Below are 17,813 nucleotides of genomic sequence, written 5' to 3' on the forward strand. Positions count from 1 at the left end.
TGGACAAGGATTTGGGACTGGTCGTCATAGTAAACATTCTTTGCCTTGCCAAGACCTACGCAATGGTACTAGAATCAACACTGTTGAACAGGGTACCAAAACGCCCATCGTCCTTTGAGTTGAATACGATGGATATCGGTGGTGATGTCAAAAACTGGGCAGTAAAAAATAATATTTCACAATGGCTTTGAGTGATCTATTAAAAATATTACAATCTATTTATTAATCTATTTATTAAAATATCTATTTATTTACATTTACCTAGTAATAATTATTTTCCATTGCTTGGTATTGAAATTTTTTATTACTACTGAGAAATGTGTAATAAAATTATGGATTACAATTTTCACATTCATCTTCAATAAAGATCATAAATCAAATACTCACTTATAATACCACAAGAGCTTCAAAATTATCGGGTATTTTCCGATAGGTTCGTTGCAAACAAATGAAGGAGTCAAGTTTTTCAGGTTAAAAAATAACGAGCGCGAAGCGCGAGTGATTTTTCCTGAAAAACTTGACGACTTTATTTGTTTGCAGGGAACCTTGAGGGAAATGCCAGATAATTATGAAGCTCGTGTGGTATTCGGGAGATTATTTTTCCGTCCCAAATGTCGGCCACAACCTGTCAGTTTGACGTAGCAACGACCAGAGAAAATATTCAAAAAATTTTCAGTATAATACCATGTAGGTTGTACCACGTGACGTCGAATGGTGCAATTCTATTGGTCGATATTTGGGTCGAAAAAATAATCTTTACAATTTTGACAAAACAAGAAGGTGAATAGTAGCAAAACTTCTATTTTTTCACGACCAATCACAAAGTTTAGTGTGAAGGTATGTTTGACAAAGTCTGATATTTGCAATGAAAACATTTTCTTCGTACGATAAAATGTGTCAAATTCCATGGCCATCTCTTGTTTTGAACAGTGAAATCTCCGTAAATACGACCATTGTGAACAATTTGTGATAATACCTAAAATGTAATATAGCTAATATTAATACAGCTACGGAATGATGAAAGGAACCCTAACGGTAGATAAAATGGCGATAGCAGATGGAATAAATGTTGCCATTACAGAGCTTATAACCTTATAGACTTCTAATAGACGTTGTGAGAATGATATTACCCTTGTAAAAGCGTTATAAAAACATGCCGTAATAATTATTCCCATTTTTACGTCAAAACTACTCAAATTCAAGGGCGCGTTGATATAATTACACTTTTTGTACCACATTTTATCATACGTTTGAATTCCCACAAAGTTTTCTCAATAAACAAGCACAATATACTCTCGGATTCAGGTACACTAAGAATGGGTCTGTGGGCGGTGAGTTGGGTCTGTGGGCGGTGAGTTCGGGTGGCTCATCGTCCCTCTGTCTTCCTAGACGACAGACCCGTGTCGACGGCGCGCGTTGTTCCACGCGCTCCTCAAAGAGACGTCAGCAACCCCAGCGGGGCCCAGCAGGGCCAAGGCCTGCCGGGGCTGCGGGTTGTTCGAAAGAGATACCGCGGCCCTGGTACATAAAAGGCCTATGACGGAACACGACGATTTTAGTCAGTAAGAGTCTGACACTCCCTCACCGCTGCTAACCCACAGCGGGAGGGGTCATTTGATGATTTTACGTCGATAAAAAAAAAAAAAAAAAAAAAAAAAAAAAGGTACACTAAGAAAAATAAATGAAATTAATCATGGTTCTTGTTTTATTTAAAATATTCGTTGACGCTGCCAAACTGTGAAAAATCACTCAACAAAACACTTGTTGCAGAATCCAAACACTGATTTTAAGGCGAATAGCTTTAAAATAGAATTTGTCTTGCTGCTATAAGTTTTACCCCCTTGTTGCTCGCCATTATAAAACATGTATAAGGTTGGTTGGCTTTTTAAGAGCAAATCCTTTAGCTTTTATTAGTTTGACTCCCTTATCGCTTGCTATAATAAAGTATATATAAGAAAAATAAGCTGACAATAAAGCAAATATAAGGGGGGTTTGAGGTTATTGTTCTTGTAATTTGTGCCCAAACGCACCCTTATTAGCGTTAATACGGCTCTTATAAGAAATTTATTTTTGGCATTTTTAGCCACTATGAGAGGATTTTTTGTTTGTTGGGTATACATACAATTATGTAAATCTATATATTTACTAATATTATGTGTCCAAAAGTTAGTCGGTGTGTCTGTGTGTCGTAGTGGCCCAGTGGGTAAAGAACCAACCTCTCAAGTACGAGCGTGGGGTCGATTCCAAATCAGGCAAGTACCAATGCACCTTTCCTAAGTTTGTAAGTACTTTCTAAGTATATCTTGGACTCTAATGACTGTGTTCCGGATGGCACGTTAAACTGTAGGTCCCAGCTGTCATTAAACATCCTTGGTAGTCAGAAACCAGTAAGTCTGACGCCAGTCTAACCAAGGGGTATCGGAATAAATACTTTGACTTTGACTTTGACTTTGATTGCCTGGTAACTGGGTTAAGTAGGTAACAAACAACTTTTCAACCAGGTGCGAGAAGCAGTACCCCCGGGATGCGGGTCGAACCGTAGGGAACACCTTGTCTTACTATAAATACAAATACATCTTAGTATAATCAACTATCTATTCATTGTATACATGGTAGTTAAGCACGTATGTATTTAATCGGTTTGAGTGGGTTTAAGCTGTACTAATGTGTCTTCATTTAGTTGCTTAGTTAAGTTAGAGGTGCTCGTGGTTCGATAATAGCCATATGGGTCGGTATTGCTAAGTTAGTAATGGATAATTTGGTTTTGCTATTGCTGGGAGCATTTAATACAAATACCTGTGTAAGCTTTTGTTTTGTTATCTATGACTCTTTCATATTTCAGTAGATCAGATTTGAGTATGAAAATCTTATCATTACAAGTCTCTTCATAAAAACTTTCCCTCAGTGGGTAATTTCTATAATCGTCAAGAACCACACTCTTCTCTAAATAAGTATTTCTTTCATATTTAAATATTTATTTTCTGTTTCCTTCTAAAATATTAGTTTGTCGTTTATCATACTGATTACAGAATCTAACATCATCCACGTTCATACTCGTTCCAACATTTACCCGACCGCTGATATGTGGCAATTTTTATGTAAATCCACAAAAATAGGCTTGTCGAAAATATTTGCAGGGTCGAGTTGACACCTGATCGCGTTTCTAGGGTTAGATGGACCCTCGTATTTCTTTATGAAACGAGTGTTTTATGTTGATGAGACACCAGCTGAACTATTTTAGTAAGGAAAGGTGGAATGATGAGCTGTGAAAGGCTGATGTTAGAGAATGAATGCGTGAAAGGAGTAGGTGTTATCGCTCATATGTGGTGACAAGGCATTAGATTAATTCTATATAATATTTAAATTATAAAGCCCAGGTACGGACGTCTTCTATACGTCTTCAAGATTAGTTCGGATTGTCAGATATAAGGAATTGGGACGACCAGGCTTACCAAGGGCTATGGGGTTTAAAGATGATTGAAGTGAGAAGGTCAGATAAAAGTCACTGCATGAATTTTCAGCTGTTTCCGATTATGACTGAAAACGGTAAGACAGATGGATAATGTTAGCATACTAAATTGTATTCTTAAGCAGAATAATAGCTCCACAAACAACTTTATAAACTATGTACATAAATATGTCCTCATCACGCGAGAAGTGACCGCAAACTGTACAAGAGTACTAAAATGTTCACGAAATGGCAAATAACCGGCATTAGGGGTCTCAAATCTGGATAAAAGCCACTGAATGGGGTCGCTCGGTACCCCAGCGATTAGTCTAAACGGCCTTCTAGCTAGGCCACATGACACCCCCTGATAAATAGGCTAACCATTGAATTTCTACGCACGTTTTTTTGCCAAATGGGGAATTTTAGGTTGGACTTAAAATATGGCCAGCTTAGAAAATATATTTCATATACGGGTGGGGTTCGTGTGAAGTTGCGGTGGCCTAGTGGGTAAAGAACCAAACTAAACAGTATTAGTGTGGGTTCGATTCCAGGTCATCTAACATTTCTGAGAATATATGTACATTGCATGTGCCCAACAGTGGGACGATGCACGACAGGTGATTTTTGGGCCTCAAATATTTTAGTGCTGTAGGCAGAATTCCGGCATAAACATAGCCTAACAGAAAGTTATGTCCAAAACGTAATTTGCAAAGAATTTATTGTAATGACCAGGCTTGAGAAATTACTGTAGGGGTTTAGACCTTATTATGAAGGCAAGTTTATTTCTTAGGGTTCCAGGGTCCCATAGTAACCTAGATTATTACTTAAAATATAGACTTGAAGACAGCATGAAAGTAGCTAAATAAATAAATGAGAGCAGGAGAATGACGTAAAATACATACCTTGATGCCGTGACGGAATTTTCTAAAGTTAGAACTGAAATTACGAACTACCAAAAAAAAAAAAACCGGATTGAAAAACTCCTCCTTTCTAGGAAGTCGGTTGAAAAAAACTAGAACAATTTAAGAATAAATTACTATACTCACACATATTATTATAAGGCTTGAAAAGCCGTGTATGGCTTAGACACAACTGTCAAGTGCAGTGTTCAGCGTATATTCTCTGTAACTGCATTGCGTGCTACAGATTGTAGGAATTAAATTAATGCAGTGGCAAAAACTAGTTTTAATCGGAATCAGAAATACTAGTTTTAATTGTACAAGAGTGTTTAAAGCTTATATTCTAGAAGATTAAGATCTCAAACGTTTTAATGTTGTCAGAAACGAGGAAAAGTTGTTTGAGTAATAGATTACTCATTTTTAATCGACTTCCCAAAAAGGAGGAGGTTCTCAATTCGGCCGGTATGTTTTTTAAATTGTAAAAACATTCTAAATAATTATGTCTGTATGTATGAGATGTTAAAACCCACTACGGTTTCGTTAACTATTTCTGCTTCCCGTAGCCGAATGGTGACAAAAACTCCTGTACTTTTCCCGGGTTTAATTTACCTCCCCTCTAATTTTCAGTTTAAACGATTCAGCTTTCTAGAGATGTAAGTAGTGTAGATAAGATCTTATCAAAATCCAAACTAAAAAAATATCAGGTATGTATCTAAACACCAATAGACATATCTCACTTAAACTTCGAGCCACAACCGTTTGAAGGGTTAAAAGCTCTAAGTCGTTCAACTATAGAAGTTCAGGGATAAAAGCCAAATACTTTAGAACTATCTAGTGTATGAAGGTAAACTTTTGACTTATGATGTATACAAGTATTTGACGTGAGAAGAAGTTTTCCTAAATGTTCTTGTTGTTTCAAGTAAGAGTCTTTGGGTACTACAGTTATAGAGGGATGTGGTAACTTTTCTTTGAGATAAGTTATTGGTAGGATGCCTATAACATAAAAGAGTTTGATGAAAAAAAAATGTTATATGTCTGTTTTTCTATCATCATATCATCTGCCTAGCCTTTTTCAAACTAAATATGTTGGAGTTGAGTTCTAGTCTAACCGTATGACATCTTGAACCCAGTTCTTATTTTTATTTTTCTGTATTTTATTTCACTACAGAAAAAGACACTTAGGAATCTTGTGAAAATGACCGAGTAGGTACATTTTCTTTTTTGTCATATTTTTACGTCTTCCATTACTAAATTGATTTCATATTATTATTTACTTTGGCTGCATCATCCTAAATTCAATTCTTTATACATTATGATTTATCCCAGGATAATAAAATACCAATAAACGGTTAACCACTTCACAAAAACCAATATTGACTTAAGTTCGCCCTTCGAGAAATAAACTCTATTATTTCCTTTATACATTTTTCATATAAAGTAAAGTATTGGATTTTTTCCACTCATTTTATGTAGTTTTGCTTTTAATACATACTCCATTACTGTGTCCATATTTTTTTAAGATATTTGTCTCATACTTTTAAATTCCTTTAAAAACTTTTTGATATTCTCCTTTTTAAAATAAATCCAAAACTACTTCTTGATTTTCTACATTCACATCCAATCTTGCTCTCCAATATTTATTTATGAAACATGAAAACCTTTGCCAAACCAAACATCTCCTAGAAAATCGGAATTAAGCCAATCATTCGTACTTCTATCGTGAAATCTAACTGTATTAGTAAAAGCCGCTTCAGATCAAACGAAATCAATGTTTAGATTGTCTGAAATAACTGTTATAACAGATCAAAGTGGTGCTCCGATAATAATGTGGTCTTTAAATTGTTACGTCTGATTTTTTCACGTGGACAAATTACTTAATCATTTTTTTATTCAACTTATGAAAACAATTAATACTCAAAAGTGCATGCATCTGCCAAAAGTTTTTTTTTTTCGCTACTTAAATCATATTCTATCATGAGTAGTCTATGTACAGCTGTGGACATCTTATGATGAGGATGGCTATGAATGGTGTTATAATGGAAAAATCCATATATTCCTAACGTTATTTTAAGCTACAGGTATGTTTACCAGTTAAAGATTTTGTTATTTATTTGTCACCCACTTATTTCCCATGAGACGAAAATATAGCAAAATATTATTTTCTTCAGCTTATTAATCGTATGTGTTTACAACTTTCGTATTACCTTAACACATGAAAACAACTTACAGATTCAAATTCATACACATTACTAGATGAATATTGCAATACATTTTCATAGAAAAATCGTAAACTGAATCTATTAGACTCTTGGCTAATTTCACCAACTGAAGCCGCCTTTGCCGTAACTTTCCCTCTTCCAAATGTATGATATCGGTGTTCAGAATAATGTACATATTTGCGTCATGTTAATGCTTGTGTTTCTCAATTTCGTTGTGTACGCGTGAGTGATCTATAACTATTTTTTGCGTTGATTCGCACCGCGCGTAAATTGACAGACTTTCTGTATACTTTTCTGCTCTTGGTGTCTCCGGTTGGTTTCATGATCTAAGGCTTGACCCAAGTAATATAACCATATTTTGTTTACAAAAGATTGTAAACGGGAGAAAATATGTAAATTTACGGTTTGTATCCTCGTAAATATGGTTGCGGATATTTTACCAATGTTTTGCGGTCTGAAGATTTCAAGGTCTGCTTGTATTACCCAAGGGTAGTATTGGACTTAGGGGTAGGTCACACACTACCACACTTGACCTAGGGTTTTCCAGTTTTGTATACAGTTTTCCAGTTTTGCATTTATCATGCTTGTAAATATATGGTTTTCCAGTTTTGCATTTATCATGCTTGTAAATATATGCCGTCAATCAATACAAAGCTTTTAGCACAATCTAAATATATTATGTTCTTTCACTGTTTTTCTGACTTATAGCTACAGTGAACTACGTGGTCATCATGTAGTATCCATGGAGGTTTTTACCTATTCTACACCACAGGACCAATTGGAATCTTTCACCTAAATTTTGGTGCACCATTGGCTTACATGTTTTTGTATGTTATGTTATGTTTGTAACCCCAGCACAGCAATTTGACACGCTGACACACATGCTCAATGTTCCCAATTTGTGGTGTGAGATCCATCTATAATATTTTGGGAGCCATGAGATATGAGAGGTCACGGATAAGAGGAAGGTACATAACGCAATTCCTCCGACATTGGTGAGGGAAATGAACCTCTTCTGGTCACACTTTTTGAGCTGATTGAGCGAAACTTTCGATCGACCAACCAAACATAGACAACTATGAGCGAAACTTTCGATCGACCAACCAAACATAGACAACTAAAGTCTTCAGTGCTTTCACCGACGTCCAGTACAAACTACCGCGCGTCTAATCCAGTAAGATCTACACAGATAAAAAATCTAGCCTTTCTCTATAGATAGGCTTTCTGACAATGAAATAATTATTCAAATAAGCCCATTACATATATATATATTAAATAATGATTCAAATAGGTTCTTAAGATTAGCACGTTCAAACAAACTCTTCAACTTTATAACATAAGCATATTTATACATATTATGTCCATTTGATTATCTTTGCACTGAATACTGCTAAACTCCACAATATCGTTATTCATTAAAACAAATGGCCCATTATCCAGTTATCGCTTTGGGTAGCCTTACTTATAAAGGCAGTAAAACCCATACAAATATGAGCAAATCTCGGTAGTGATACGTTAATAATTTTAACACCCATGTCCAGTGAAGATATTAGGTCATCTATTAGCATTTGTTAGTTAATGGGCCATTAAAGTTAATGAATAACGTCTGTGAGAAATTGTACCTAAGTTTCCTAAGCTATTTATTGACCCGTTGGGTGCCGACTCTTTTCACACAAAAGGGCGTAGTATGAGCGTTGATTATCTCTTTCAAAGCTGAGTGGTAAAAGGTAACATCAGACTCTTTTTAATTAGGTATTTTTATCTATTTTGCAGTGGTAGTCGAAAATGTTAGAAACTTTTACATGGATTTGCTATATACAGACAGATGCCATGTATTTTTGCTACAGAAGTGGACTCTTTACCAGTACTACATAAAAAAAATAACTCGGAGCCTCATAAAAGGGATGAACGTTCATATCATAATAGTGGTGCGAATTCAGACTATATCATTCATGTTTTCTTCACCTTTACTCAGTCATTCAAAAACTACTATGTATCATATTTAGCTTAAGGAAAGATGCAGTGGTACTCTCCTGGCCTAGAATCGGACTCCCTCACTCGTAACGAGTTATTCCCAATTTGTCATTAGTACCGATTGGTCACCAACTATTTTTTCCATACACCAAATCCCAATTGGTCATTCGAGCAAAATAAATAATTTAATATTTAAATTTTGAGTTTCATTTCGTCACCCGCATAAAATTTCACGTAGCAGAGTACCGTCAGAAATAAAAGTGTTAGAAGACATTTTAAATGAAAAACTTCGATGTAAGTAAAGGTCTCATATAAATATAATAAAATAATAAAATTTACATTCAAAACACAGGTGAAGACAACATGGGCATTTTATAAACCCGAAAATGTGACTCGATACTTTTTGTACCGGTAACAAAAGTACCAGGAGCCCATAACTAGCAAAGAGACTGTATACATAAAAATATTCACAAACAAGAAAATAAATATGAATCTAGTCAACAGTTGTGTTGCACATACTGCAGTTTTTTTTTATTGGACCTTGTCCGTATAAACAGAACGTTTCAGTTCAATTATCTTCTTAAACTTCTTGTTCTTACTATTTTTTTATTTATTTAAAATACTTTTTGCACATTGTACAACGACGTTAGGTGTTCTCTACCAGTCTACCTTAGGGTGGTGGTGAAATAGACAATTACCGTCCATACACAATTAAGAAAATATTTTTATTTTATTTATTTAAATGAGCTTAAGTTTTGGTCACAAATTGTGCTATTTACTGTTTTTCCGGTATTCATTTATACTAACTCACATGCAAACATTCATTTTTACTAACTCAACAACCAACTAATTATGCATTTACACCACATATTTTTTTGCTAATACCGATAATAGTAAATAGTTACTTACACAAAACAATAGAAACCGGACCATACTTTGCCCCTTCTTCTATATTTTGTCTCTTTCTAAAAAACAAAAGACTTCTGTTTTATTACCTGATTTTATATATCGTAAAATCGTGAAACTCTTGACTGCTATACTCCTGTAAGTTATGCGGTCCTAGTACACGGTGGGCAGTTCCATGGACACTCGTTGATTGGTATATTACTCATCTGATTTATAAATGCGATCCTGGTATTTTGGTTTCGGCCGTGCGTTGTGTGACGCCCGTTGAAATCGCGATTTTATTAATAGCGTCTTGCCATATTCGGAAAAAAACATAACCAACATAAATAAAAAAAACATATTACAATACTGTAAAGCTTTTCTTTTTGACAGTACTTTTTACAAAATAAAGTACGGATGACGAATTGAGACTAAGCAAAATAAAATATTTTATCGAATGACAAACTGGGACACGTTTTTTATGGATGCCAAATCACTAAAATGACGAATTGGGCATAACTCCTCGTAACTAACACCAAATAGTGAATAAATATAAATTCTTTTCTCAAATCTCCGACCAAATATATTATTATCACAAGATTTATAAACTTATGATTTATCTTCGTTTCAAACAATCTTAACTTTGACAAAAATATTATCCTGAACGCTTTTATGGCGATAATATAATGATTTCCTTTTACGATGGCAGACACCATTGTAAATCCTTACAAAAATATTAGAATATCCATAGAAAAAATATTAAGGGCCAGAAATATATCGTTCAGAAATATAAGAAAAAACTTAGAGAGCTTTCTTTGGTTCAATAAACATTTTGACCCACTGATTATATTTTCAAGTCAGTAAATGTGACTTCAATACGGTAAACGGAAATAAAATTCAGTATTAGGATTTAGTTTTTTTTTTTATTTTATTGAGTTGGACGTAACGAAACAACAAGCTAAATGCACTCAGATCCTGTTCATCCATGATTCTTCCTTTTCAAAGACATCATAATAAGGATTCAAACCACGCTTGTTCTCCATCAAAAAGACATAAAACATTCGACATAAAGCTATATTCTCGATCCTTTTACGATGACAGTATAAAGACGTTGTAAAACACATTAAGAGCAACATACTGAAAACTAAACAGTCGGCCGACGGTTCACCCCATGCTTGGCAAAAAATGTTTCATGAAAAAAATCTTGATTCAAACCAAAGTTTTCAGTCGCTTAAATGATGTCCTCCTAGCTGATTATCGGCTACGGCGGCTGTTCTCATGTAAGGAGATTAGCCAACTGTGCAGGACATATTATAGTGCACAAGCATTTGCGCTGACACAGGTGCACTCACTATTCCTTCACTTTCATAGTCCGATAGGATGGCAATCCAATACGACCGGAAAGAGATCAGGCGCAAGATCGACATTTACGTGCTCTCCTATGCACGGGTGTATCAATCATCAACTTCCAGGCTCCGGGCTGCTTTGTGAAATCTTTTAAAATCTACAAAGCGATTTCGCTTAAATATCCGATCTTTGTAATGTGCGAACTACCAACTATCTTCATACTCATTTATGAGCCCACACAAACTATCGGCCGACTAAAAGTTGGCTGTTTGCAGGTACTTGAGGTTAACGGAGCGTTAGCAGTAATTGCAGTGTTAATCCTCCGTTGTTCGATACTGATCGTCGTTTAATGTTAATCGTTGATTACAATTGTTTAATGTTTCGTTCGACCATATTGTTTGGTTGGTATTTTGCTGACAACGTGCTTGTTTAATTTTGGGTAATTAGTATGATTTTGTTGATATCATGTTAACTAGTAATGGGAGGAATGTGATATTTTGTCAATTTTGTGTATTGCATTTCAAATTTTGTACTAAAGGCCATCCAAATTATTGGTGTATGCTTGTTGTGTTTTTGTATGGAATAATTATCTGCATGATCAGAATCTTTATGCATATTTCCGAATATAGTTAAGCCGCAGTGTTATATCCCTTCATTGAAAATATGTATGTATTTCGTGAACGTGACGTGTTTAGCTAAATCATGTTTTACATTAATATGTAAGTATAAATAAATAAATAGTTTTAGTCTAAACGCACCTTAGAAATTGTTTAATTCGAGGTAATGTATTTAAACTATTGTCATTGTCTGAATCTATGTCGTATCCAAATTTTTTTGCAACACGTGTCAAATGTTTTACTTTCTTGCAATAAAACTGAAGTTGCCAATCGTATCTATTATTTTAAATAAGGAACCTCGTGACAAACCAATCAGTGATGCGCATTTAAATAAAGAACTAATACCGCCAGTTTTATTTAAGGAACTGCCGAGCGTTATAAATCTGATTTGTTAGGCCAGATGGAAAAATCTAGAGTTTTCAAGCCAGGGGAAGTGACGTCAGAACGGGAAATAGGCTGCTCTGAATCTGATAAATAAAGTTAAGTAGTAAGTTTTTAGTAGTAAGTATATAATAGCAAAATATTGTTTTAAGGAAATAAGTAGAATATTAGAAAGTTGTAAGCATATTTATTTTGCTGGCTAGTTTTGGTTACTGAAGGTCAAGCAAAGTGGCGAACCTTGAGAGAGGCTTTTGTCCAGTAGTGGACATCTTTCATATAATAATAGCAATTGCAATATATGGGTCTTAGAAGGATCATACTAGTAAGTCATATATCAAAAAGTCATCTGCCACTAAACTCAAAATAAGTACAGAACTACAGTGACTTTACAACAAATATTTTAGAAAGCAAAATAAATTCCTAACCTTATTACAATCCGATACTCCAATATCTTACTACAACAGGAAATGTACTGTAAGAAAACACAATAAATAATATGATTTAAACTTGTATCGAGAACAAAATCGGTGCAAGCCATAAAACTATGTACAGGTCAAACCTACAAATCTTCGACACGACCACGGAAGAAGGAAAGATCTGCGGAGGTTCTATGAGGTAGGTCAGGCGCCTTCTTCTAGGTCAAAAACGTACGGTGGGCGGTCCAAAATAATCAGTTACGAGTGTTACGAGTTCCTCAATTTTTGATTTTGCAAAAAATTGGTGGGTTCCAAAGAAGGCGTATGACGACGGAGGCAATAATGTTAATCGTCTCTCGAACATCCGCATTTTAGCGACTCTATTTCCTTAGGAGATTTTTCTGTTATGACATCTCCGCTTGTCATTTTGTTTTCCACGTGCACCAACAAATCTTCGGAACGACCCAAAACACGTGGGTTTTCTTTTATTTTATTTACTAAAATGTTCGACCGTTGTTTATTGCATGTTCTCTATTATTCTGATTTATTTGTGTAGTGTAAAATCTTCCATAGTGATCTCACTGGTGATGTCAGGCAATGGGTATTGTGAATTACTATGGTAATAAACAAATCTTACATCGTGTTGGTACGTCTGTTTGCGATAAGCTCATATCTACTGCAACTTTCTCGCGGTTTTTATTAATAGATTGAGTCATTAACAAAGAAGGTTTGGGTATATGATTTTATCCCGTGCAAAGTTATTCTAAAGCAGTCTCCGCTTCCCGAGGGAACTGTTTTCTGAACGTGGCTTAAAAGTAGCAAATAGGTACGTTATTGTATAGCAATAGCTTTATTACTGCGAAGACTCATCAAAATCCATGCCGTAGTTATTGCGTGAAGAAGTAACAAACATGCATTTTACAAACTTTCGTCTTCTTATTTATAAGTTGGTTCCAATCATTATAATGTCACGAGACTATTTTACCTCAAAAAACAATTTACCTCACTAATATATTATTAACATCGCTTCTTACCTCAGCATCTCTGAAATTAACTACATAAATAACGTCGTTCTGTCTGTTTATTATTCATAGCGGGAATGAGGTATTAAACCTGATACTGCAGACTGCATATTGCATGCTGTAATATTGCATGAAGTGCACAAACAATGCAATAAAGGATTTATTAGTTGCTTTTTTATTACTTTTGTGAGTTGCTAGTTTTTATATAGGTAGGTACTTACTTTTCAGCTATTTGGTTCCATCGGGGCCCTGAGGAAATTATGTCCCGCACTCGATCAAAACGTAGCTAACTTAAACGTGTATTTGAAAAGTAAATGATTTTTACTTTTTTTCTATTTTCTCAGGCTTTACACTGCCTAAGTAGGCAACAGGGTAACAGTTTTGTAAATAGGAAAACAATTTTAAAAATGTTATTCTGATGCAAGACAGGATCTCAACAAAGTCCACTTAAAATTGTTTATTCAAACTTGTCTTCTTTAAATATCACTTTTTCACGTAAAAAAATAACAGCAGCCCCCCAAAGCCCTTTCCAGTTCTTCTTAGTAATATGCTATTCGCAGTAGCCTGTTAAGTATGTTATGCTTTCATGATGAACCAACTTCACATCAAAATGCAGATGCATGAGAAACACACTAATTACTGCACAAACATTAGTTCAATATTATGTAAATATATACCATTCACATTTACGTATGATATTATGTAAATACCAAACTATAAGCTACTGCATTCCGGGAAACACGATTTAATGTGTTTCGATTCCGATCGGTAGTTAAAATTAGCTCCGAAATGTAACGTCGATCAAACGCAAACTACATGTTGTGTTGTCATGATTATTTTGTAGTTGGGTAGATCAAGGTTATATGGTTGTTTCTGGTATTTAAAAGCGAAGTTTGTTGGTTTGTTTTTCATCTGTTGTAGACATTGTTACGGTGAATTTTATGGAAGTAAATGATTGTCTGATAAATGCAGAATAATTATAAAGACAGTTTGATTGTTTTACTAATAATGGGCCAAACCTGGGTCTTCTTTCTTAAATTGATTAAGGGTACCGGAATTAAGACTAGATATTCATATTTTTTTAAAGTCATGTAATGCTCTTTTAACGCGTCATAGAAGTTACTGGCTATATACACTCTTCTTAAAAATAATAAACTTTCGTTTTCTAGAGTAGGAAGTTATGCGTGAGAAAATGATTATACAATACCTACCAGATGCCTGTTCTCAAACCCTGAAGCGTACTACCCAAATCATCTATGATCCCTATATAGTATACAAACAATCTACCTTGGATAAACATACCTTTTATAACAAATACATAAGACGGTTTAAGTTTCCAAATGGAGAATCAATAACCCCTTTGTTTACAAATATGTATATTAGGTTTGGTATATTAATATGTATGAGCCTGTCCTTATATTAGACTGGCTTTATTGACTGTGGGTTGTAGTTTATTTTTGTGATAGATACATAAGGATAACTGAACCATTGTATCGGTTTCCCGAGTTCAATTCCTGAGTCACTTTACGGGTTTTCAGAAACTTTCACAAAACAGTACGAACTCTGGAAGTTTGTGCTTGTCGGAAAGCATGTAGATGTCGGTCCTGCGCCTGATCTCTCTCCGGTCGTGTCGGATTGCCGTCCCACCGGGTTATGAGAGTGAAGGAATAAAAAACGTACCTGTGTCTGCGCAAATGCTTGGTCACTATAATATATCCCGTGTTTAGCTGTTTCATTTCTTTACAACCTTTTATAATAATGTAATTAGTAAGTGGTTTACTATTTATTTGTATAACTTTAAGGCTTATTATTTTCCGGGTGACTAATAACTTAAAAGTCGACAAATGTTTGCAACAAATAAAATAACTTGCCAGCGATTAAATATTTTCGCGACTATTATAATATGTTAGGTTCAAAATTAAGGGTGTTATAAAAACTAAAAACTAGCAGCTGCGTTTGGGTAGCAAATAAACTATACCAGTCAATTGAAATATTAGGTTAGGAGCTATTTATAATGACTTGGCGACTAATAATGTTAGTTGGGTGGCAAAGATAATATGTTACCAACTATTTCGTGCCGACTAAAAACCCAGTTTCAGGCTTCGCTTTGTGGATAGCTCTAAATATTAAAAGGAGTACAATAAAAATTAATAAGAGTTAATATTAATATTGTGTATCATAATTTCATGAAAACGGCGGAAGGTGCGGTGGTATTATCTCACTTGGCGCACTATGAAGATGGTAGAATTTAATTTGGATTCATTTTATTTAGCATATTGCCAATATTGCCATTTATAACCTTCAATTAAAAAAAACATTGTATTAAAAATTGAAGTTAGTGACGAAAACGAATCGCTGCAAAACCGACTCCACGTAGTCTTGTCTGCCCTACCCCTAGAGTGCAATTCAAAACCGCGTAGGCGCTGTAACGTTGTACGTTAATGTCAACGTTTTAAAATACTTGCCTTTTGTTTTTAATCAAAATATTAATATAAGGTGGGTAGAAAAATAAATAAATAAATGTAATGTCTACCTACGGTTGCGTTTAGAAACGCGTACAATTATTTGTTTCGTTAATTATTATAAGTATTATTTATTTCTTTTACTAAACTGATTAACGTATTTTTAAATTCATATTTATTATAACAATAGTCTAGAAATAAAAAATTGTAACTTAATCAAAACTTAAAAACAAACAGTACGTAGTCATTATCTGTATCGGTGCAACGGCAAGTTAAACCAAATTGGACTTCACGTCATTGTGATATGGTTTCGATTCTTTTACCTGGACTGCTGTACCAATGCAAATCGGATTCGTTCGCTACTCATTCACGGGCGTGTACCGTGAGGTTGGTTAGCTGCTTTAGCGACTCGACCATTTTTAAAATATCATCACGGAAGACACACGTTCACGCGCTCCTTACAAGCACTCACTTTTGCCAGTCCTTAGTGCGTGACGTTAATCGTGGTCTTAACGGTTTTATTTTATAATTTTGAAAACATATTTTTCAAATTTCGTTTAACTTATTCTCTATATTGTAGAATCAGTGCATCTCCCCGTATTGGGTAAGTGTTGAACAATTCGTGTAATTGCTACCACCCACCTATTGGGTGACCGTTGGCAAATGACTTGCAGATTTCATCTTTTCTTGCTTTGCACATTGTCGCATCATTTGTAGCCTTTTTCATCATCATAAGCAGTCAGGGTTATTCTTTTCATTTGCTTATCCCTGCATCTTATTTTTTTATATGTTTTATACATTTTATATAAAAATTACATTTCAGCTGTTCTCTGTAAACTCCGATTCTGACTGTGAATTTGCACACATTCGCCTTAAGCGCACTGAGCTTCTGCTTCCTGCTTCCGCGGCAAACACAGTCAGAGGAGGACAATCAGAAATGGACATTTATTTGAATGGATGTAAATTCCAGGGTCCAAAGTTCGGGTTCAAAGTTCGGCTTAAATTCCGGGCCACGGCTGATCCGTTGGCCGAACGTCGACAGGCACCGAGAGGCACCGTGCACCGATTACCCTCTACCATACTGCATCACCATCTGCGGGTCGTCCGCCCTGAAGCGCCTCCTCGGCTGAGCGTCATCACCGGACATCTCTCCACGTGAAGCCAGGACAGTGCTAGCGCGCTTTACCTCCATATAACAAAATTAATTTTGCTGACGGGCATTCGAATCGCGACCTTGGAAATAAATTTTTATGTTCACAATGTGGGGTTTAATTTAAAATCTAAACCGTCCACACGCTAAACGTGACATTGGCGCCCTTTTCGTGGTTTATATTTATATGGTCAGTAATTTTTTTTTTTGTTCTATGGAGGTAGTAGTGCTTTTTGGTGTTTTGTGTGCGTTCTTTATATTTTTTAGTTTTGTGAAACGTTTTTTTTCTTTTGGTTGCATAGTAACTAAGGTGTACGTCACATTTGTTTTGTAATATTTAACATTTTAAATATTAATCAGTGATTGATATTATCAAAGTGCAGTCACAGTCCTAAACTTGACACACACTAGTATAATTTGCCGTTAATTTTGTTTTTTCAAATTTTTTTTTAGCCGTCATTATAGTTATTGTAAATTACCCACTGTTTCTTAAATAAAATTTTGCTTCGTAGAATGTCTTGCATAAGGTACTATCAACGGCATAATTTGGTGGACACTTAATTTTTAATTTTTTTTTTTTGGTACTACAGTTAATTTTATTACATCTGCAGTACAGTCGACAGTGTAAATTAATACTTCGTTATTGTTTTTTTTTTTATATAGTTTTTTTTACACATTTTTTTTTTTTAATATAAACGGTACAATCATAAATGTATGTATTGCAAATTACAATTACAGTCGGCAACATTATTTGTCGTTTTTATTAAAAAATAAATTTGTTTGTGTATTTAATGTGCGTACACATTAGTTACGAAATTTGCTTTGTTTTTTTATTTTTTTGTTGCAATTTTTTTTTTTGGTTGCAATTTTTTTTTTTTGTTTTGTCACACGCTTATTTTAGTTAACATTCTTCTCCGTGGAAAAACAACCAAGACGTTACTTAGTTAAATTTAAAAATTGTAACAGACGGAGTATTTTTTTTAATTTCTAATT

General features: G+C 34.7%; 1 protein-coding gene and 1 long non-coding RNA gene across 2 annotated transcripts in view; both read left to right on the forward strand.

Moving 5' to 3' along the window:
* Positions 1-17,813, forward strand: part of LOC124639151 (potassium voltage-gated channel protein Shaw-like) — a 187,563-nt gene that overhangs the window by 49,996 nt on the left and 119,754 nt on the right. The gene's annotated exons all lie outside the window — the stretch shown is intronic.
* On the forward strand, positions 760-1,696 carry LOC124638640. Its single transcript, XR_006985384.1, has 2 exons — positions 760-1,305; positions 1,664-1,696. It is a non-coding gene; the product is annotated as an uncharacterized LOC124638640 (long non-coding RNA).

The sequence above is a fragment of the Helicoverpa zea genome, chromosome 18, assembly GCF_022581195.2.
Source record: "Helicoverpa zea isolate HzStark_Cry1AcR chromosome 18, ilHelZeax1.1, whole genome shotgun sequence".
NCBI lineage: Eukaryota > Metazoa > Arthropoda > Insecta > Lepidoptera > Noctuidae > Helicoverpa > Helicoverpa zea.